Below are 15,354 nucleotides of genomic sequence, written 5' to 3'. Positions count from 1 at the left end.
AACCAGCAACTTTGCACCCCCATCTTAGAGCCAAACACATGGTTCAGGACCATGGTGGGATGCAGAGAAAAATGGGGGTGAGACAAGACACAGCAGGCTGGAGCCTCAGAGCCTCGCCTCTCCTGCCTCCTCTCGGGGCCCTCCTAACCTCCATGCCTTGCCCCCCACACTGTGGGGGCTGGAAAAGCAACTGAAGAGAGGAGGTGCAATGTAGTCCCTCTGCATTGGAGGAGCAAAGACCCCAAGTCATGGGGCCTGGTACCATAGAGTTGCTCCCCAAAACAGCAAACCAGAGCCCCTGGAAGCCAACAGGGAGGAAAGGCCAGCTAGCCAGGTAGCGACTGGGGTAGAGCCCTCTGGGAAGAGGAGCTGCTGCACGGCTTTCGTCAGTAGCTGCACACAGGAATGGGAGCCAGAAAGAAACCTAGACATTTGGGTGGTTTGAGTCTGTCTGCTTGTTCCTTTGTTTTGTGGTTCTCGGGATCAGAGGCTGATGCACAGCTAGGAAATACTGAGCTGGAGCTCAAGCCCAGGGGCTCCCTCCTGAGCCTGTGCTTGTGGCCGCCAGGCATAGGAGCACATCACTAACAGCCTTTGTTCCAAGGACTGAAATCAGGGGCTCCTTCTGCACACAGAGGATGCTATGTAAGCCACCTCACTCAGCAGGTGTTCATTCATCAAAAGGCCCCCTGAGCACACACTGGCTGGGCTTTCTGCCGCCCGCCCTCCACACCTGCCACTAGCCCTGGCTGGATGCCCACTACCCCCACCCTGTGGGCCCCATGTAGCCATAACGAATGTGCTGAGGTACAGAAGAGCCACCCACCTCTATGCAAACTGGGGGACAGAAAGGGCCATGGAAGGCTGGGGCCAGCATTGCCTGCTTTCTCTCCTCTTAAAGGGACAGCCAGGCCCCAAATGCCCAAAGGCAAGCAGAGAAGGTCCCAGAGACAAAACATCAAGTCCTAAGGCTCCTGAGCCACATGTTCCCGATCCAGAGATCACTGTGGCTAGAGGGACCACTGAGGCCAGTTGTCCAAGAGGACCCTGCACACTTCCTAAGGCACACAGCAGGGCTACAATGGAGCAAGGGGTGACAGGAAGAAGGAACAGCCAAGCAAGGACTGTGGGGCCAACAGGAAGGAGCTCCCATACAGGATCACTCTGCAGAGTCTACGAAGAACAGGAAAAAGAGCCTGCAGGCTGGTGTCATAAACTCAGACCTCAGTGCGAATGAATACCAGAGCCACTGAGCAGGGCCCAGCCTATAGGTGGAGCAGCCCTTGCGGCCACGGTGCCCAGCCCACAAGTCCAGTGCCTGGCAGTTGTGGCTCCCAAAGTGAGAGCTTGGGGCCCAGAAACCAAAGATAACCATAGTGGGCCTGCCTTGGCCTGGAGCCTCCAAAAGGGAGCTGGCCATCACCCCCGGCCATCCACTCTCTGGCAAACCTCAAGGATGGCAGACACAGCGTGACCATCTATGGAAGCTCTGGCACCAGCCAATCAGGGCACCCTCTGCCAGTATGCCAGGCCATTTAGTTAGGGCTTGAGACTAACTGGTATGAGGACGTCTCACAGCCCAGGGACCTTGTCTCTTGATCCTCTTCTATTAAATCCAGAAGCTATATCCACCCCTAGTCTTCATCTGCAAACCCATGTCCAGGTATCAGGGCAGAAGGATTGAAACTTCACCAGCACAAACACAAAAGGCTTTGCTTTTCATCCCGAAGGTGGATATTTTGAAAATACAAAAGACATGAATAAACAAGATGATCTGTCAACAAATCCCCCCAACATACCCCCATAAAGACCCCTGCCTGTGCTTTCCAGCCTCGCCCACCAGCTGTGTGAGGCTTGGGGCCAAGGGGCATTCTACTTTGTCTCCCCCACCTGCCAGTGATATTTGAAGGCATGGCCACTCCTAACTCACCTCTGAGTGACACAGGCAGCCCCACCTGAGGGCTCATAGCTCCAAAAGCAGCTCTGCACCAAGCTGTGGAGGAAGGGGATTCAGGAGGTGGGAGTCAGAGGACCTCCCTTTATGGGACAGAACCAAAAAGAACAGGTGGGCAGGAGGGGGATAGGCAATGTATTCTCTCCCTCATGGGGGAATTTAACAGGCCCAATGAAGACCCTTCCTTCAGGCATGTACTAAAATGGATTCCTCCAGATCAGAACAGGACAGAAGACCTAAAAGTCAGGCCTAGTCCCAGCTCCAGGCCTCACTTGCTTTGATGACCCACTTATGAATGCAGTGATCATTTCCATCCCTGCCTACTTCAAAACCAACCCACACAAGGGATGCTCAGGGGCCTTGGAAATTGAGGATCCCAGGGAGGACCTGGCAGCACCCCTGTCCCCACATGGCCTCCTCCATAAAAGGCCCAAGATTACCCACTCTCAGAAGCCCAAGGGCCTCAAGGGAGAAGACGGCCCAGGGCCAAGGATCCAAGGAGGGAGAAGCTCTACGTGGCACCACGCCCGCACCTGTAGGCCAACTTGCTGCTCTCTGGAGCTCAGCTGCCATTGCTATGGGGCCTCCTCACAGACCCGGGGTCACAGCTCCTAGGCTCCCTGCCTCCTGTGAGGGGCGGCCCGACTGAAGCCAGACACTGACTCTGAGCCCAGGTCTGGGGCCAAGGGCCTGTCCATAGCAGTGCTAGAGACCACTCATTCCTCTCTGGGTCCAGCATCATCCTGGGGCCACACCCCACCCACAAGGAAGCTGAGTCCCTCTTCTTAACGCTGCTTCTGAGGGGACCCACGCTCTTATTTCCAGCTTTGGCCTGAGGATTCAGACACAGTATTGTTTGGGTTTGAAGAGACAGAACTGCTCCAAGCCACCCTGAGAAAAGTGGGTGGGTGGGCACCTCTGCTGGGTCCTGCCCGCGATGGTGGGGACCCAAGGAGGGGCTATGCTAGGCTCCAGTACCATCCCCCTGGAGGTGACTGCATCACCCCAAGCCCCCAGCCTCTTCATCCTGCCCCTACCCCCGCCAATGCAAACAGCCTATGCTGGTCCCAGGGCAACAGAGCAACAAAGCACCCTCTCTGCCTCCTGGGCCCGGCCCTCCCAGGGAGGAATCTGAAGACACCAGTGCGGGGGACCCCAGAACTCCGTCCCCCTCTGGCGTTCGTCTTGTCACCCGGAAAGCGGGGCCCTGTCTGGGCGGCCTCTTCTGCAGAGCCGGAGGACAGAAGGGAGCGGAAGGGTCTGAGAAGAGGCTGCAAGGCCGGGAGAGGACTCCTCGGTCTCGGGTCCGCAGGAGGCGGGAGCCCCTCGCCCCAGGCCACGTCACACCGCGCGGGGGAGCCCCACCGACACCCCGCCGCCGCCGCCCGGGTGGCCGCTGAGTGGAAAGAGAGGAGCGGGCGCCTGCGCCCCCCGCTGGCCACCCTGCTCGCCCGGTACCCCGCGCCCTCCCACCCGCTCCGCAGCCCGGAGAGAACGCACCTCATCTGCCTACAGCGCCCGAGAGCGAGCTGCACTCGCACTGGCGTCCTCGGTCCGAGTCCCTGCGCACGTGCCGGGGGCCGGCGCAGCCCCGCCGGGAAACACTTTCTAGCAAACTCCCAGCTGCTCCTACTCCAGACCTCCCCGCCCTGCAGGAACGCCCCTGCTTCTGGAAGGCTCCCCAGACTGCCGGCCGCTGCTCTCCCGCCAAGACTAGGAAGCCTCAGGCCCAGCCTCGGGTCTGACTCAGGCCTGGCCCTCCCGGGAGGGTACTGCAGCGGGACACGCCCACCCACCGCCCTTGCTGGCGCAAGCCTTCTTGACCTGGCCTTCGCTGGCACCAGGACGAAGCGTACCTAAGAAAGCAGGTGTGTAACAGGGAATGGCCCCTGTAGCCTAAGGTGGGGCTCTATAGAGTTGGCAGGGGAAAAAATCTGCCCGGTATCAGAGGCACCCAGTCTGGGCGCGCAAGACATCTCCTCTGAGTCAGCTGGGAGTGGCCGGGAGGCCTAAGGAAGGAGTGACCGAGCCCAGGAGATCATGTAAGCCGGATATCTCTCCCACCTCTGCTTCCCTCCCTCCCTCCCTAGCCAGTGCTCCCCCTACCCATGAATGGGGTTCTTATTTTGCTGGGAGTCACAGGGCACCTGCTGCGCCCATTTCTTAGGGCCAATTCTGAGGCCCTCGCCAGACGGATACAATTAGGAAAAGAGGGGGTGAGTGAGCCACCCTGTCCCTTCATTCAGCTGTGGGCACAGCAGCACCCTGGTGGTTATCTTGTTTAAGCTTAGAAGGTCGGGGGTGCCTGAGGTGACAGACTCTTAGTTCTACCTGTGAGAGACAGAATCGGAGGCCCCTGACATTAGAGGTGCCTGACCCTTGTAATATCGGGCAGTTCTTTCCTTGTGATGCACAAGAACCTTGACTATCTGGGTCCTTCAACTGTAACACGGTGGCCTCAGGAAAGGCCTGGGAATCTGCAGGCTGACCAGCACACGTGTGGTTCTTAAGGAGCAGGCTGCAGGGACCTTGGCGCACAGGGGCCCCTCTAGTGGATCCTGAGACCAAGAACTTCAGTTTAAATGGAGAGAAAAGACCCTGGCATGCCATGGCCCTGCTGCCCAAGGTGGCCTGGAGTCCAGCCCAGAGCCCACCCACTTTGAGAGCCTGCTGAGGAGTCACACAGTGAAACGCTGACAGGTGGAAATTTGACTTCCAGCTGAGGCTTAGGTCTCTGAGCAGAGGGCAAGGTGACACTTGGCTCTCTGGGCTGGAGCTGCTCCACTGCTGCCTGCCTCCCCACTGGGAGCCCTGGCTGGGTCACAGCAGCCTCCCAGGGACTCTCCTGAGCAGCAAGGAAACAGGAGTCCCAGTTGTGGTCACAGGGTGAGCCTTTGGCCCTTTTTAGGTCAGAGAGGAAGCAGTGCTGTGACTTCCCTCTCTGTCCTCTGTGTGTCATCTTCACACAGATCTGTGACATCAGACAGGAAAACTGAGCTGGAGAAAGTGAGTTAAACATGCTGTTTACATCAGTACATGTCACCAGCCGACAAGAGCCAACATCATCCGTGCTGCTGTGGATATATTAGTGACAGTCCCTCATGGGACATTCAGTGACTCTCAAACTGTGGCCAGCAGCAGCTATACCACCCACCCCACACAGAGCCCCTGGCTCAGTAGAGCGAGGGGTGCATGGGATGCAAATCAGGTCGGCCTGAGACACTGGTCTCCCAGTAAGGCTGCAGTCCCACTCCCAGGGGCAGGGAATGGGGACAGGCACTGTTTAGTACCACCTGGAGAGTAAAGATGGTACCCCATATCAGAAGGGAAAAGAGTGGCTCTCAGTTCATGCTGTTGGATCATGGTTTGAGGAAAAACTGTTAGATACCAACACATGTCCAACTTATTTTTTTAAATTTTTATCTTTATTAGTACGTGTTTGCAGTACACAATGATTATATTCAGTGTAGAGACCATGCACATATCTTAATTCTTTTTATGCCCTCTTTCTTTCCCCTCCCCCTTCATATCTTGGGCCCCTTCCCTTTTGCAAAAGATCTTACCTCCGTTTCCCATTATCTTTTTAAAAATGTTATTACCACATGTTTGCAGTATATGATTACATTCCTGCTAAGGAGCTGGTGCACATACGTAATACATGTTAATTCCCTTGCCACCCACTCCCCCATCTCTTGAGCCCCTATTTAAACAGGATCTCTATTTCCTATTATCTTTCACTTTGCTCTTTATGCATATTTAGGGTTTCTCCTGTAAAAGAAACCATGCAATATTTACCCTTGTGCCTCTAATTTATTTCATGTAACGTTATGGTCTCAAGGCGCATCCATTTTTTCTAAAAATACTCAAGTTTATCCTTCTGTATGGCAGAGTCCGTTGTGTGTAAATAACAATCTTTACCCATTTGTCTGCTGATGGACAACATAGGCTGCTTTTCAGATCTAGCTGTTATCAACAGTGCTGCTATAACATGACTGTATCATCATGATATGATGCCTTTAATTCCTTGGGGAAGATACCTAGAAAGGACATACCAGCATCAAATGGAATTTCTAGCCTTAGCTTTTTTGAGGGAAGTCGATACTGATTTCTATAGAAGTTGTGCTAGTCTGCATTCCCACCTGTACTGTACAAGGGCTGTCCCTCCACACATGCACTCCACCCTCTCCAACATTTGTGATCTGATTTCTTGATGATTCTTTCTGGAGTAAGATGGAATCTTAGTGTAGTTTTAATTTGCATTTCTCTAATCACCTGTGATGAGCATTTCTTCATGTATTTATTGGCCATTTGTACTTCTGACAAGGGTTATTCATTTGGGTTACCTATTTTTTTGATTGGGTCTTTTATTTTGGGGTGTCTATTTTTTGTGTTATGTATATATTCTAAATATTAGTCCTCTGCCTATGGAGTAATGATCAAAAAATTCCCCATCCTTTGTCTCTTGACTCTGTTGGTTGGTTCTTTCTCTGTGCAGAGCTTTCTCCTGTGGCATCATCCCATTTGTTGACTCTTGGCATTATTTCCTGTGCAAGTATGGTTTTGTTCAGAAAGTCTTTGTCTATGACTTTAAGAGTTTTACATATTTTCTCTTCCAGCAGATTGTTTCTGTTTTAACTGTGAGATCTTTGAGCCATTTTGATTGTAGGTTAGTACACACTGAGATATATAGGCATAGATTCAATCTTCTGCATTGGGCTAACCAGTTTCCCACCACCGTTTGTAGAGAGGTCACCTTTCTTCTAGTGTATACTTGGGGCACTTTGTCAAAGACCAAATAGTTGGCTTGCTTAGGATTTTTTCTGTGTCCTCTATTCTGGTCCATTGATCTACATGTCTGTTTTTGTGCCAGTACTATGATTATTTTTAAGTCACTGTAGCTTTGTAATGTAACTTCAAGTCTCACATAGTGACACCTCCCACTTGGCTTTTGTTGCTCAGGTTTGCTTTTTCTATTCAGGGTCTCTTTTGGCTCCATGTGAACTTTAAGATTTTCTCCAGTGCTGTGAAGAATGCTGTTGGTGGGGCTGGGGAGATGGCTCAGTAGAATAAGTGCTTGCCTGGCAAGTGCAAGGGCCTGAGTTCAATCCCTGGTTCTGAAAAAAAAAAAAAAATGTTGTTGGTATTTTGATTGCAATTGTATTGTATCCATTTGGAAGTATAGCCACTTTGACTATTTGGTTCAGCCTGCCCAGGAACAGGAAATATCTTTCCATTTTCTGATGTCCTCTTTGTTCTCCTTTCTCAGAGTACTGTAATTTTTATTGTAGAGGTCTTTCACTTTCTTGATTAATTTGTAAGTCTTTAACTTTTCTTGATGCTATTATAAATTGTACTATTGTCCTAATTTCTTTTTCAGTGAGTTCATTGTTAATGCACAAGAAGGCTATTGGTTTTCATGTGTTTATTTTGTATCCTGATACATTGCTGAATTTGATTATCAATTCTAGGTGACTTTTGGTGGAATTTTTGGGTCTTCTGTATAGAGGATCATGTCATCTGCAAATAATGATAATGTGACTCTTCTTTTCCTAAGCATAACCCTTTTATGTCTTTCTTTTGCCTAATTACTTTCCTAATCTTTGAATACTATATTGAGCAGGAATGGTGATAGTTGATATCATTTACTTGGTTCTGATTTTATAGGGAAAGCTTCCAGTTTTCCCCATTTAATAGGATGTTACTTGTAGGTTCGTCATATTTGGCTATTATCAGATTGAGATAGGTCCTGTTATACATATTTTCTATGTTTTTTTCATCATGAATGCCTGTTGGATTTTGTCAAAGGCTTTTTCTGCATCTATTGAAATGACTATGTGGGTTTTTTTTTTTTGCCTTGTTTCTGATTATGTGATGAATTACATGTATTGATTAGCATATATGGAGTCATCCTTCCATCCCTGGGATGAATCCTACTTGGTCCTGACGTATGATCTTTTTGGTGATTTATTAACATTCTGCTTGCCAGTATCTTGTTGAGGACTTTTGCACCATTAAAGAGGTTGGCCTTCCATTCTCTTTTGGTTGGATCCTGGTCTGCTTTGGAATCAGGGTAACCTTAGTTTACAGGAATGCCTTTGAGAGTACCCTTCTCTGTCATTTCCAGTAAAGAGCTTGAGTAGTACTGGTGTTAGATCTTCCCCAAAGTTCCTGTGGAATTTCACAGTGCATCCTTCTGGCCACAGATTTTCTTAGTTGGTTGGATTTTTTATTTGTTAATACTGTAGTTTGATTATTTGAGGATTTTATATCTTCTTGGTTCAGTTTTGGAGCTATAACTATATATCTATATACATCACATATACAGACATATATTCTCAATTCTCCAATTGATTAGTGTACAGATTTTGAAGTAGTTGCTAATAATCTGGAATTCAGGAGTGGCCATTGTGATTTTACCTTTTTCAGTTCTAATTGCATTTATCTGGGCCTTTTCTTTCTTTCTTTCTTTCTTTCTTTCTTTCTTTCTTTCTTTCTTTCTTTCTTTTTTTCTTTCTTTCTTTCTCTTTTGGTTAAGATTGGCTGAGAGAGCCAGGTGTGGTGGTGCATGCCTATAGTCTCAGTACTTGGGAGGCTGAAGCAGGAGAACTGTTGCAAGTTTGAGACCAGCCTGGGCTACAAAGGGAGCTCAAGGCCAGCCTGAACTGCATAGTGAGGCCCTGTCTCAAAACAAAGATTGACTAAGAATTTGTCTTTCTCAATTATTCTTTTGAAGAACCACCTCTTTAATTCATTGATCCTTTGTATAGTTTTGATAATCTTAATTTCATTGATTTCTGCTCTGATTATTGTAGTGCCTTCTTTGTACTAGCTTTGGTTTGGATTGCTAGTTTTTCTAGGACCTTGAGGTGCATCATTAGGTTATTTATATGGGCTTGCTCTGTTTTTCTGATGTGGGTCATGTTCATACTTTTTAAAAAGTCTATTTTGTGTTTGAAAACAAAACCAAGAAAATCTCCCTATAACCCTGGAGTTAAGGGGTACACATGATAGAGTTTGTCCACACTGTAGCCAGAGCTTGGAGTTGAGGTGTTCTCCAGATGTCCAGCCATGTTTGGGATTTGAAAGAGGGAAACACAGTGTAAGGAGAGGAGGGGTGCTACGGGCGCTGAAGGGCGGCAGGATGATACCCCGCACGTATGCCAGGCGGGAGCTCTGGGAGAGGCGCCGGAGAGCGCTGGCAGGAGCACCAAACACTGACAGCTTAGGGATGGTATGGCTTATCAACTGTGGCCCCCCAACTTTCAGGCATTCAGAGGTGGGGCTTTGGGAGGGGCTGAAACACAGGGGCGCTGTGCTGGAGTGAGCTACCGGGAGGAGGGCCTGCTGAGAAGACGTGGGTCCCTGGGGCTGACCTGGACGGGCGCATCCCCGCCCCGTTTCTGTACTCGCTGGCCCTCCCTCCTTCCAGGCCTCCCACCCTGCCCTTCCTGCCTTGGACTGAAAACCATGAGGCCGAATCAACCTCTCCTCCTGTACTTTTGCGGGTGCCAGGTATGGTGTCTCAGCTTGAGACGAGACTAAGGTCAGAGGGATTCAGTAAACGGCGTGGAACACTGAAGCAAAAAACAAACCCAGATAAAAACAAAAATATCTTCAGAAAAAGAAATGGGGGGCACCATTTACTGGCAGGGCTGGCGCTTAGCATAGGGCAGCCCCGGGTTCAAGCCTCGGCACTGCTCTTCCCCTAAAAGCGGGGAGGGCGCAGCAATTATTTGCGTCACACAGACCAGTTAAGAACAGCACTTTCTCCGGGGGCTGAGGCAGGACTGCTGCAAGTTCAAGGCCAGCGTGGACTAAACCCTGTTTCAAAAAGAAAAAGAACAGCACTTACCTAGTCATGATGTACTTAGTGAATATTGTACTAAACAGTGTAACTCAGGCGGGAACTCGGGGCACAGAAGCTGGGGGATATAATTCAAGAACTAAAAACCAAGAAGTGGCAGTAAGGTGTACTATGTAGCGCCATGGAGGTAACCACCCACCCCCAAGCCCACGGAGCGTTGGAAGTAGCTACCGCAGAAAGAGGGGAAAGGAGAGGAAGGGTGGGGGGCAACTTAGAGGGAGCGACCAGCTTCATACTGCGCCAGCACTCACGCCCTGCCCACGCCACCTGTTTCTCATTTTCCCGGCAGAGCGCAACTCAACTCCGCAGCAGCCTACCAGCTCTGCTCCACCTCCACCCTGACCAGCCTGTCCCGGACGCCTCTGGCTCACCTCCCATCTTCCTGCGGAGAAGTCTCAAGTACTTAAGGCTGGAATGCAAACGTTTTGTTGAACTGGATTTTAAAAGCAAGAGTTGTGGCGCAATCCACCTGAAGGCTGTTTTCAGGAGTGTTCATGCAAAGCCGCCTTCCCGAAGCAGCCCATTGAGTAATACAAGTGCAGTGGTTTGCAACCTAAATTGGGCAATAACTTCTGAAAATGGGTACACTATTTAACAGACCACCTTAAATACTTTCAGTAAGTTCTTTGATTTTTTTTTTTTTTTTGGTATTGGGGATTGGACTGAACTCAGGACCCCGCGCTTATTCTACTGAGCTATCTCCCCAGCCCCAGTTCTTTGATTTTGACACTGGGACTAAATGTCAGGCCATTTGTGTCTTCACATCTATGCTTTGGATGTATGACAGAAATGTAAGTCCATGTTTTCTAGTAGGACTTAGTTCTTTAAAACACACACACATAGTTATAAGTTGTCAATTTAATAAACTAATAAATTCTCCAACGCAATTGCGCATGTATGCACTGCGCGCACACACATTCGTGCTACTTTTGAAATGTCTTAAATTTGGGCTGGTGAGATGGCTCAGTGATCTAAAGCACCTACTTAGAACAAGCTTTGCAAACCAAAGGGACCACGGTTCAATCCCCCAGCACCACATGCCAGTCAGCCCCGCCCCCTGGTGGGCTGAGCTGGCCACACACAAATAAATAAATAAATAAAATAAAAGAACATTTAAAGAAAAAAAATGTCTTAAATTTGGGTTTAAAATGGTTTTCTTAGAAAACAAGAAATTTAAGGCATTTGACTAAAAAGTGAGAGAGGTCTATAAAAGTGAAAGAGGTCATATTCTTAAACTAAATGGAAAATCTAGAAACTCTCCTAGTACACTTCTGGCTACAATCACATGGACAAGAGCCTCAGAGTGGAATTTCATGGACAGTGTCTTTTTCAAAATATTGCAGTATTCCTAAGGCTTTGAGGCAGTGCTGTCTACAACACTCCACTGCCAGTTTAAACCCTTCTCTGACAGCAGAAGCAGCTTTCTCTACCCAATGCACTGGCGCTCCGGACGGACGCACCACAGGAGCCATGTACGGTCCTCCCTCCCCTTCCTTAGTGCTGGGCAGGGCTTCACACATGCTTGGCAAGCACTTTACCAAGAGTTATTCCCCACATTCCTTTTTATTGTTTTACTGTGTATTGTTTTATTATGAAACTGAATTTGCAGCCCTATCTCAGCCTCCCTAGGACCTGAGATTACAAGGACATGCTACTGTGCCTGGCCAGATAACAGAACCCACTACTACACGTTATTGAGGGGTGTTAAGATGAAAAGACTGCACTTTGAAGGGCAGGTGGTGACTAGTGAAAGACACTGATTTTTCTTCCACCAGGTTTGCCAAGGGCAATGTTTTCTAAAATGTAGAAGTAAAATAAAAAGTAACAGGAGTGCCTGCTATTTTGTATGACACTGTATACAGAAAAGTTAACTTGCAGCAAAAAGGGTCAAAAGATGACACTTGTTAAAGCAACTCACAAAAAATCACCTAAAAACGTGTAAAGCCAAGGAAGATGTTTTTCTCGGTAAACTTGGTTCAGAAGAAAAGTGTGTTTAAACAGTATTGCTGGGGCTGGGGAGATGGTTCAGTAGAATAAGCGCTTGCCTGGCAAACGCAAGGGCCTGAGTTCAATCCCCGGTTTCAACACACACACACACACACACACACACACACACACACACACACACACACACAAAAGTATGTGCTATTAAGCAGTACTAAATAGCAGTCCTTTATGAAATGCCTGCCTGTTTTTGGACGATCATTTACTACTCAGGAGACTCCTGAGGGCACAAGAAAAAAAAATAGAAGGAAAAACATAGAAACAAAGCTTTTGTAAATAAAGAGGGGAAGAGGGGCTGAAGGGAGGAGAGGGGAAAGGGGGGAAAGCAAGCTGTGGCATGTATAGGCACAAACTCCCTATGAGTAATATTCTCATGTGTAGCTACAAAGTACAATAAAATCTGATTAAAAAATAACATGTACCAATATAAAGTTTTTAGAAAAGGGAAAGAAAAAAAAATTCTGAGAAGCTACTGAAAAAAGTTACACTTTTAAGACACAGCTGGAGCCGGGGAGGATGGCTCAGAAGAATAAGCGCTTGCCTGGCAAATGCAGGGTCCTGAGTTCAATCCCCAGTTTCGCAAAAAAAAAAAAAAAAAAAAAGACAGCTGGAGTGAGCAGTCAGGTTTTATCACCAGCTGTCTAAGCTACTGCTGAGCAACTTCATCCCAAAGCAGTTTGTGGCCATTTCAAAGCTGACTACCCAGTGTTTTCTTCACCGCCACTCAGTGGGGCCCAAGGCCGGTGCCAGGGCGCAAGCCATGGCACCCGTGTCCCCTTAGCAAATTCTGAAAACGTGATTTTGCTGTTGCCCGTTATTACTCCCACTTCTATCGAGAGCTGTTCTCATTCCTTTCTCAGACCAGCCTGCAACTTGTTGCACTATCCAATCCTGGAGACTGATTTCTTAGTGCATGAAGCATGACTGCTTTAAGTGAGGACAGAGCCAGGAGTGTGTTCACTGATCCCTGAATTCCCTGCCGCAAGTCTCAGGTGGCTGCAGGGAGGCAAAACCCATGCCCAGCTCTAGGGGAAGCATCAGGTCAGCAGCCTCCTCACGCATCTCCCCCTCATCGCTGCAGGAACTGAGTAAAACCAGCTTGGCACAAGAGACTCTACCCTAAACAAAGCTATATTTAGAATTAAAAAAAAAAATCAAACATAAAAAACAAAACAAAACATAGGAGCCCCTTCAGGTTTTACATAAGGGTTCATAGCAGGGGTTTCAAAAATTTTTTAAAAAGTACAAAGCCTTTATTGAATTATGAATATTAAACCCAGTGGGAAGGTGAGGGGGACTGATATGCACAGAAATGCAATTTATAAAATTCTCAAGGCAAATAATTGACATCTTTGAAGACACTCTTGTTAACTTTCAAAAAAAAAAAAAAAAGCTTCCAGGTATGTAGTTCATCCAGTTTTCAAAATCAGTGCCCAGTGGTAGGACCTCAGGAAATGCTGAGATTTCATAAATCATTTGTATCGAATCACTTTTTCTGGTAAATTCCTTAGTGCCTCTGCAGCAGTAACTACACAAGACTGGAAAGCTTTTGGGATGGCTCAGACCTCCAGCACCTCACAGGAGTCAGCACTTCTTAACACAGAAGGCAACGCTGATCAAGGAAGGAAATGAAAAGGTTATTAAAAACAACAGACTTCATCACGTTTTCTAAATACATGTATCTAGGTATCAACCACTTAAAAATGTTTAATCCCATAGCCCTTTGTGTTTTATGTCCAGAAACTACAACTACTACCTCCCTTTTCACTTAAAAATGTATGTAAATATGTGTTTTAACAGTAAAATAAGATCTGTGTGACTAGAAGGGTTTCAAAAACTTAAAAAAACTTCTGGGAATTCCAATAGGTTACGGAACAGCTACAAATAGCATGGAACCCAAACTGAAAGGTGGACATGAGTTTTAGCTACAAGTCGCCACCTTCCTCAGAGGCATGGGGGTCAGGCCTGTGCGGAGGCCACAGTGGGTCTGTCTCCAAGTCCCCTCCTGCACCAAACCCAAAAACCTGGCACTCCATTGCCTCTCAGTGGTGCTACTGTGTTTTGTTTCTGTATCTCTAAGACAGCACTGTTCCACCAGGTGGTGTAGAAGCATAAACGGATGCAGGGAAAGGCAGCCATGGTGCAAAAATGACAAAAATTTAAGTTCAATGTGAAAATAAAAAGATACACAAATGCCAATTAAAATGTTCGCTGAGACACAAGCAAAGCAAGGGCCTGATCTGCGCATCACTCTCCGCTCGGACTGCTACGGTCAGTGTGACTTCTCAGAAAAGCTAGGAGACCTCAAACTCACACCAAAATCAGATACAGGGTCTCTATCACTCCACGTTCACCTTTTTAAAGTGTTATCTCTTCCAGGGTGGTAGATCATGTCTTAGGTTAAACTCATTAAGACAAACAACAACTCTCAAGGCATTGTTTAAAATCAGAAGCAGAGGAGCAGCAGCAAAAACCCAAGAGCAAAGTAAAACAAACATTATGTAAAGGCTGTCCTTAAATATTTAATTCCAGATACCAAATAATCAGCAGACTCTATAAGCAATTCTTCTAATAACTTTGTCCACACTCAATTTATACATACATATCCTTAGCTCATTACCTTTGACCAACAAACTGCTTCAAATATGAGGCTAAGATGCTTGAGAGAAAATGGTCAAGAAAAGGCCTTTGGGGCATGGCAAGTTTTCAAGGCAGGCAAATAACTGACAGTACAATGTGGCCTATTGCTAGGCATGGTAGCCCACACCTGTGATCCAGGCTCTCTGAGGGGCTAAGGCAGCAGGATCCCAACTTCGAGCCCAGGGTGAGCAACTTATGGAGTAAAACCCTGTCTCGAAAAATAAAGGGCTAGGAATGCAGCTCAGTGTCAAGGGCTGAGGGCCAAGGGTCAAACATCACAGTATGACAAGAAAACAAAATAAATACATTTAAAAATCTGGCTTGTTTCTGAGCTATGTGAAACATGAAGGTGCAAACTGAAATGTATTCTCTGACATTCACCCTACCTATAAGTGTCTCAGAAGAATGGCAGGCAGCCAGAGCTTGAGCCTGAGAAGAGGCAGGACAGACACAGTGACTCCAAGGGACCTCCTATAGGCCCTTTCCCCAGTTTAATGCTACACTAATCTCTAAATGTGACGTCAAGATCATCACTTAGGGAAATTACTACAAAGAGTAACTTTTTTTCTTACAAAGAGTATTAAATACAACTTCTATTCAATTAAGTTTAATAGAACTTATAGAATACTTTGCTCACAGTTTAATCGAGCTAGGAGAACAAGAATAGATGGCTAAGAATAAATTTTTTCTGGTCATTGATTTTAATATTTCAACATCACAGCAAAATTCGGACTGTCTTAAGAGTTTACCACTTAATGTTTGAAAAGTTAATTCTGATGCAACTAATTCCCTAGACACTATGCAATCAACAGAACTAGTGTGGTGGCATATGCCTATAATCCCAGCCCTCTGGGAGGCTGAGGCAGGAGGACCCATAAGTTTCACCCCAGGA

General features: G+C 47.3%; 1 protein-coding gene across 3 annotated transcripts in view; it reads right to left on the bottom strand.

Annotated features, from left to right (window-relative positions):
- Positions 1-10,207, bottom strand: part of Adcy7 (adenylate cyclase 7) — a 68,809-nt gene extending 58,602 nt beyond the window's left edge. Inside the window, exon 1 of one of the 3 annotated variants that reach the window (XM_023703511.1) lies at positions 10,190-10,207. The gene's annotated coding sequence lies outside the window, so the exon portion shown is untranslated. Of the gene's footprint in view, positions 1-3,454; positions 3,722-9,806; positions 9,829-10,189 lie in introns of those variants that run through there. The other 2 variants (XM_023703510.1, XM_023703509.1) reach the window with 2 other exon arrangements.
- Positions 10,208-15,354: the final 5,147 nt, after the last annotated feature.

The sequence above is a fragment of the Octodon degus genome, unplaced genomic scaffold, assembly GCF_000260255.1.
Source record: "Octodon degus isolate 3935 unplaced genomic scaffold, OctDeg1.0 scaffold00173, whole genome shotgun sequence".
In the NCBI taxonomy this organism is placed as follows: Eukaryota; Metazoa; Chordata; class Mammalia; order Rodentia; family Octodontidae; genus Octodon; species Octodon degus.
Note: the sequence above shows the minus strand (reverse complement) of the source record. Positions and strands in the feature narration are given on the sequence as shown.